General features: G+C 40.5%; 1 pseudogene; it reads right to left on the bottom strand.

Moving 5' to 3' along the window:
• Nucleotides 1-4,710: 4,710 nt before the first annotated feature.
• LOC145581581 (xyloglucan endotransglucosylase protein 7-like) lies at nt 4,711-6,541 on the bottom strand (annotated as a pseudogene).
• Between the last annotated feature and the right edge of the window lie 1,136 nt (nt 6,542-7,677).

Genomic DNA, 7,677 nt, shown 5'->3' with positions numbered 1-7,677 from the left:
TTAACAATCAATACAAACTAAGAATACACATTCTTGACATGGTATCAGGCCTAACTAAATACAAACCCTAAAACACCGAATTTTGCTTTCCTCTCCACGATCGTTCACAGAACAAAGCATCCATGGAAGAAGGGAAACTCGATCCTTCATCTCCTTTCTATCTTGGTGCTGGAGATCAACCAGGAAATTTGATCACTCACGTGGTCTTGAAAGGCGACAATTACCTGGCTTGGTCGAGGGCAATTACATTGTCTCTTCGATATCGTCGAAAATTTGGATTCGTCGATGGAACAATCACGACGCCAACTGAAAAGAAGAAATTATTGGATTGGGAAACAGTCAATTCAATGCTCGTTTCATGGATATTACGCTCTATGGAACCTAAACTAGCAGCATCTCTGCCCTTCTTTGATGAGGCTCAACGTCTTTGGCCTTATTTAGAACAGAGGTATTGTGTCTCCAATGGACCGAGGTTGCAGCAACTTAGGTCGAAGATTACCGATTGTCGGCAAACTGAAAATATGTCGATTGAAGATTATTATACAACGCTCATGTGCTTGTTTGATGATTTGACCCGAATCAAACCTCTCTGAGGCTGCAAATGTGGGAAGTGCTCGTGTGATGTTGCGGGTAAACTTGCGGCTGACAGAGAGGAGGAGATACTCCATCAATTTTTGTGTGGAATTGATGATTCGAAATATGCTGTGGTGCGTACGAATTTGTTATGACAACAGCCTATGGTTGATCTAAACCGTGCATATCAAGCACTCCTTCAGGAGGAGGAATCGCGCGGCTTTGTTAAGGGGAGGGCTGACAGAGAACAGGTGAAAGATGCTCACGTGTTTGCCGTTTCTGCAGCTCGCTCGAAGGGCGGGATAAATCGAAACTATTTTGCTCACATTGCAAGAAAACAAGACATGACAACGAGGGGTGTTTTGTTCTTCATGGTTATCCTGAGTGGTGGTGTGAGTTGAAGCACAAGAAGGAGGGAACTACCGGGGGTAATTCTGCTCGTGCCAAGGCTGCTGCCTCTGATGGTGGTTCGGGGAGGCCTGCTGCTGTTCGCGGCAATGTAGTGACAGGGGCAGCTTCCGCAGGTGGGGACAATGTGTCCCCGAGTGACCTCAAACCCGAAGATATTCGGGTTTTGCTGAATATGGCTACTCTTCAACAGGAGCGAATGCAAGGTGAGCTTGTGACTAATTGGATAATTGATACGGGGGCATCTCATCATGTCACCGGGAATGATTCTTGCTTGGTAGATGCTCGTTTGATATCACCGTGCCCCGTGGGTCTACCAAATGGAGAACAAGCTGTTGCTTTGAAAGAGGGTCGAGTCATTTTGACCGACAACATAATTTTGGAACATGTTCTTTTTGTTCCTAATTTATAATGCAATTTAATATTGGTGTCAAAAATGATTGATTCCTCTAAATGTTTTGTACGATTCACTGACTCTTTATGTGCTATACAGGACCAACGTTCGGGGAGCCTGATTGGAGCCGGTGAACGAAAGGAGGGACTCTATTATTTTCGGCGAATTCCTACAGTATGTGCGGTTCAAGCTACTTCGGTGTCAGATTTTGAGCTGTGGCATAGAAGACTCGGGCATCCGTCGGAAAGAGTGGTTAAGTTGATTCCTCCTCTTCGTAGTAGTTCTACTAAGAAAAGTTTGAATAAAGCTTGTACTGTGTGTCCGCAAGATAAACAACATAGGGATAGTTTTCCTACTAGTGATAGTAAAGCAACTCGCATTTTTGAATTGATTCATTGTGATTTATGGGGGTTGTATAAAACTCCTTCCACTTGTGGTGCACATTATTTTTTGACTCTAGTTGATGATTATTCAAGAGGTGTTTGGGTTTATTTATTAAATTCAAAAATAGAAGTTTATTCCGCATTTTGTTCTTTTTTTGCTATGGTTGAACGTCAATTTGGTGTGTCGTTCAAATTGGTGAGAAGTGATAATGGTACTGAATTCAATTGCATGCTTCCATACTTTAAAGAACAGGGAATTATTTTTCAGAATTCGTGTGTTGGGACTCCCCAACAAAATGGTCGTGTTGAGCGTAAGCATCAACACATTTTGAATGTGGGGCGAGCTTTAATGTTTCAAGGGAATTTGCCTATTGGTTTTTGGGGAGAGTGTGTTCTTGGGGCGGTTTATTTGATTAATCAAACTCCTTCTCGTTTGCTACAAAACAAAACACCATATGAGATTTTATTTGGTAAAGAACCTATATTTGATGAGTTACGTGTTTTTGGCTCTCTTTGCTTTGCCCATAATCAAAAATCCAAGGGGGATAAATTTGCACCTAGAAGTCGAAAGTGTGTGTTTTTAGGCTACCCTCACGGAAAAAGGGGTTGGAAATTATATGATCTTGAGACGGGTGAGATTTTTGTGTCTCGTGATGTGAAGTTTTTTTAGAACGAATTCCCATTTGCTTGTGATAAGGAGTTGAATGTTGGCTCCGAAAAGAATGTTGTGATGGATAATACGAATGTTGGTAATGAGGGTGTCGACTTTGATTTTTTGGAGGCGGTTTTAGAGGTAAGTGAAGCTAGCCGAGACTCACAAAAGGGCACCACAGACCCTGCTGCTGCTGGCAGTACGGACCACGGCCCTCCTGCGGCAGGCGCCAGTGGCCGCAGCCAGCCTGCGGAGGGCTTTGCCTTACACAGCCACGATGTGGCAGGCAGCAGCTCTGGGCAGCAGAGTAAAGCTGCAGCAGGCAGCAGCTTCAGGCAGGGGACAGACCCTGCTGCTGGCAGCGAGGGCAGTGGCGAGGGTGGCTCTTCCCTCTCTCTTGACATTGATCGTGGGGGTCGTGTGCGACGTCCACCGGGTTGGCATAAAGATTATGTGGCACATACTGTACAAGTGACGAGTCCTCCTAGTTCACCTACTCCATGCTCCTCAGGTACTCCTTATCCTATAACACATTATGTGAATTGTGACAATTTTTCCCTACGACACCGTATATTTCTTGCAGCTGTAATTGCAGGCACTAAGCCCCGTAATTTCAAAGAGGATATGACAGATGCAGGGTGGCGAGATGCAATGCAAAAAGAGATTACAGCATTGGAATATAATCAGACTTGGGTAATGGAACTGTTATCACCAGGGAAGAAGGCTCTTGGTTGCAGATGGGTTTATAAAATCAAGTATAATTCTGATGGCACTATTGAACGATTGAAGGCTCGTCTTGTCATATTTGGTAACCATCAGATTAAAGGCATTGACTATAATGAGACGTTCGCTCTCGTGGCTAAAATGGTCACAATTCGGTCTTTCTTAGCTGTAGCTGCTGTAAAGAATTGGGAATTGCATCAAATAGATGTTCATAATGTTTTTCTCCATGGTGACCTTGATGAGGAGGTATACATGAAGCCACCTCCCGGGTTTCATTGTAGCAAACCAAGAATGGTATTTTGTCTTCAAAATTCACTCTATGGTCTACGTCAGGCACCTCGTTGTTGGTTTGCCAAATTAGCCGGCTCACTCAAAAGGTATGGCTTTACACAGTCGTACTCTGATTATTCTCTATTTACTCTGAATCAAGGGAATGTCCATCTTAGTGTTCTGGTGTATGTTGATGATTTATTGATTTCTGGCAATTCTACTTCTGCGATTTCTGCTTTTAAGGCGTATTTGAGTGATTGCTTTCATATGAAAGATTTGGGTGTGTTGAAATATTTTCTGGGTATTGAGGTTGCTCGTAGTCCGGAAGGCATATTCTTGTGCCAACGGAAATACACTCTTGATATTATTGCAGAGTCCGGATTATTAGGGGCACGCCCGGCAGGTACTCCTATTGAGCAAAACCATACTCTGGCAAAATCAGAGGCCCCTTTTATTGATGACCCCGAGATGTATCGGCGTCTTGTTGGTCGTTTGATCTATTTGTCTTTCACTAGACCTGATTTGGCATACACAGTCCATATTCTGTCCCAATTTATGCATCAACCCCGTCATGATCATTGGGAGGCCGCTCTACGAACGGTGCGCTACTTGAAGGGTTGTCCAGGTCAGGGAATTCTATTGCGCTCAGATTGTGACTTACAATTGACAGGTTGGTGTGACGCGGATTGGGCTAGTTGCCCTCTTACGAGACGATCGATTACAGGTTATTTGGTGTTTCTTGGCAATTCTCCTATTTCTTGGAAGACTAAGAAGCTAGATACCGTTGCTAAATCTTCTGCAGAATCTGAGTACCGTACAATGTCTAAGGCCACTGACGAGTTGAAATGGTTGAAGGCTCTTCTTGACAGTTTAGGATTCTCGCATCCGCAAGCGATGAGTTTATTTTGTGATAGTCAGTTTGCGTTGTATATTGCGCAGAATCCGGTCTTTCATGAGCGTACTAAGCATATAGAGGTTGATTGTCATTATGTTCGGGATGCAATTCAAGACGGTATTATTAGACCATCGTATGTGAAGACCACGGATCAATTAGCGGACATTTTCACTAAGGCATTGAGCAAGCAACAATTTTTGTATTTACTTGGCAAGTTGGGCATTTGTGATTTGCATGCTCCAACTTGAGGGGGGGTGTTAAGCCCGTATATAATTTATTGTATTTAGTTTAACGGGATAAGTTTAGGCCCTTGGCTTAGGTTGTATATATATACCGAATTAACAATCAATACAAACTAAGAATACACATTCTTGACAGATTATCATAATCAATGTTACATACTTGGTATTAATTACTGGCTAGTGATCGTGCATTCGAGATGAATACCTTGAGGGAAGCGATTGGTGTCCATACAATAATCGTAAACAATGTATTGTTGTCGAATAGATTTCATAGTCTCTTGAGTCGAAGAATCAAGCTCTTGAGAAAGCCAATGAAACTTAGGAGTAGAGGCCGATTCAGGCTTGCAAGAAGATTTACCCTTTGTAGAAGACCATACACAAGCATTAGCTTTGTAATTTTTAAAGGAAGAAGTAAATGGCGCGGCTGTCCAATTTGTCTTAACACGTCCACCTTGTGTTGCCCACTCCTCTGCATCCCAAATGCTTCCGTAAAGCCTCATTGTTTGGTTGTTCGCGTATGGTATTCCTTTCGATTCCAAGTTTCGAAAAACTCGTAGTGGAGTTTCATCTACATAGAATCTGAAACATATAATAACAGCTAGTATAAGCACTGTGTATAAAGATAAAAAAACAGTGTTGCAGTAACATTTACTTAATTAAGCTCTCCAATACTGTTATTACTCCATCCGTCCCTAAATTACATTCTTACTTCTCTCTATTATGTGAGGAATAAATACTAAAAGTAGGAATGTAATATAATTTACCGAGGGAGTAGTATGTTAAACATTTTTCCCTGTCTAAGCATTTTGTCAATTTCATTTGGGTATGATAACTCTGGGCCATGTATTGTACGACTTGGCCCAATTAGAAGCGTGCCTACCATTAGTCCATTACGACTGAAGAGAGATCAAATAAACCATCTTGGCGTCAAATTAGTACATTTTTGTAATGTGATAATTAATTTCGGACAAATGAAATACTAGTACTTTCTCCGTTCTTTTTTACTTGACCCTTTTTTTACTTCTACACTATTTACTACTCTTTTTTTGACCGTCTTTTATGAATAATATGTAACCAAAAATATATTCATGTAGGATCTTTTTGAAAATTCGTCTCAATAAGTACTATTATAATATATAACTTTTACAATTTTTATTTATAGAGAATTAAAGTTATTAATCGTGAAAGTTTTGTATTGACAAGTGTGATAAAAGAAACAGATCAAGTAAAAAAGAACAGAGGGAAGTATATAAATTGTTACTCTGTATGAGGTAGATAAGTATATAGGTACTAACGCAATGAGTTGGGGATTCCAAAGGATGGAGTAAGTGTGGAAATTAGCAGTGGGATCAAACCAAAGGTAAAACTGCTGCTCCCGGTTGCCTTGGCCTTGGGTGAAGATGTTTGTGTGTAATATATAAGGTTGGCCAGACATGTTGCCTAAGAACTCCAAGTCAATTTCATCGTGTGTCGCTCCTAGTGAAGATAGCTGCACAAATCAAGATCGATAATAAGTTTGTACACTATGTCATCCGTGCATAAAATCAATCTCTATGTATAATAACATTGCGTGCTCGTTCAAGATTCAATAATGAACAAACAATACGAAAAAAAAATACTACCTCCGATTTTTTTTAGTTGCAACTTTGGAATATTTTATATCTCTTAAATAATACCTCAAAGTTGCAACTAAAAAAAAAATCGGAGGTTGTAATAAAAATCACGGCGTACATAGTATGCAGTGACAACGCCAGCTGAGTTGCCAGGGACGAGTTTGACTTGCATATCGATCTTCCCAAACAAATACTCGTTCTTGGACTTGAATCCCGAGCCAGATGACTGATCCAACGAAAGAGTGAGAAGCTTCCCGTTGTTTAGCATCGTAACATGTTGATCACCCCATGTTATATCAAAATCCTTGATGAAATTTCCACTCAATGCTCCTCAGATTAAGTTGCTAAATAGGAGTATTATTGCTAATGGCACAAATACTCTAGACATACTTGTAGTGTATATATCTATAGTGATCGATCGTGAGAGCGAATGTTGCAAGGTGATGATGAAGATAGACGTATTTATTCTAGAAAAATTGATGGATAAAGCTAGAGTGAGGTTGGTGATGGTGGAATTTTCAAGTGAAAAACCAGGCTGGATTAATTAAGGAGTTGAGAACATTTTAATTTTTTAATACAGTTGAAATTTTAACATTGTAAGGAGTACAAAGTACAATGCTTAGTTCAGTAATGTTGGGGTGAAATGGCGGTGCGGCTGCAATATTCAAATGATCAAAGTGCGATACATGCTCAGCATTCCATTGCATTGATACCTTAATTAGTATAAATAATTTATGATCAAAGTGGTAATCAGGTTTTGTTAAGTTGTGCTAATATACTTTTGAATAAATTAGAGAAACATCTGCCACTGCTTTAATGCTTCTTAGCAACAAGGTATCAGTATTCAGTAGGAGTAATTATATGTAAGTAATCATCATACAACTGATTATTGGAGGAGCTCAAATTTTTAAGTATTGACATTAGAGCTGGCAAAAATTGACACGAACCGAACACGAAAAAAACGGGTTAGTGTCAAGGGTTTTCAACACGTTTAATTAAACGGGTCAACACGACACGACACGTTTAATTAAACAGGTTGGGTTAGTGTTGAGATTCTCAACACAAAATCAACACAACTCAACCCGCCCAATATAAAAACCCAGTAATTTATGGAACTATTGATAAATTTATTGAACGAGACCAATAATTTTCAATTCAACACGACAACACGACACGAACCAAACACGAAATAAGCGGGTTAGTGTTGAGGATTTTCGACACGATTAATTAATTGGGTCAACACGACACGTTTATTAAATGGGTCGGGTTAGTGTTGACCTTCCCCAACCCGTTTAATTTCCGACACGAACACGAACACGACACGACACGATTATCAGGTCTAATTGAAATCACCATCCCTTTTGCTAGTTGTTTGAGTGCCCAAATTAAAATGTCCACCAACTTTAGGTTATTGTTTGGGAGCCTATTAAGGGATTGAGGTCCCGCAATAGGAACTTGGCCCGGCCCAACAAAAAGGTTTTAAAGCCTATGTACAGTCCAAGCCCAACCGCCAAAAGTAATAAA

This window comes from Chenopodium album, chromosome 15, assembly GCF_948465745.1.
Source record: "Chenopodium album chromosome 15, dcCheAlbu1.1, whole genome shotgun sequence".
Lineage (NCBI taxonomy): Eukaryota > Viridiplantae > Streptophyta > Magnoliopsida > Caryophyllales > Amaranthaceae > Chenopodium > Chenopodium album.
The sequence above is the reverse complement of the archived record's forward strand: the minus strand, read 5'-3'. Positions and strand labels throughout refer to the sequence as shown.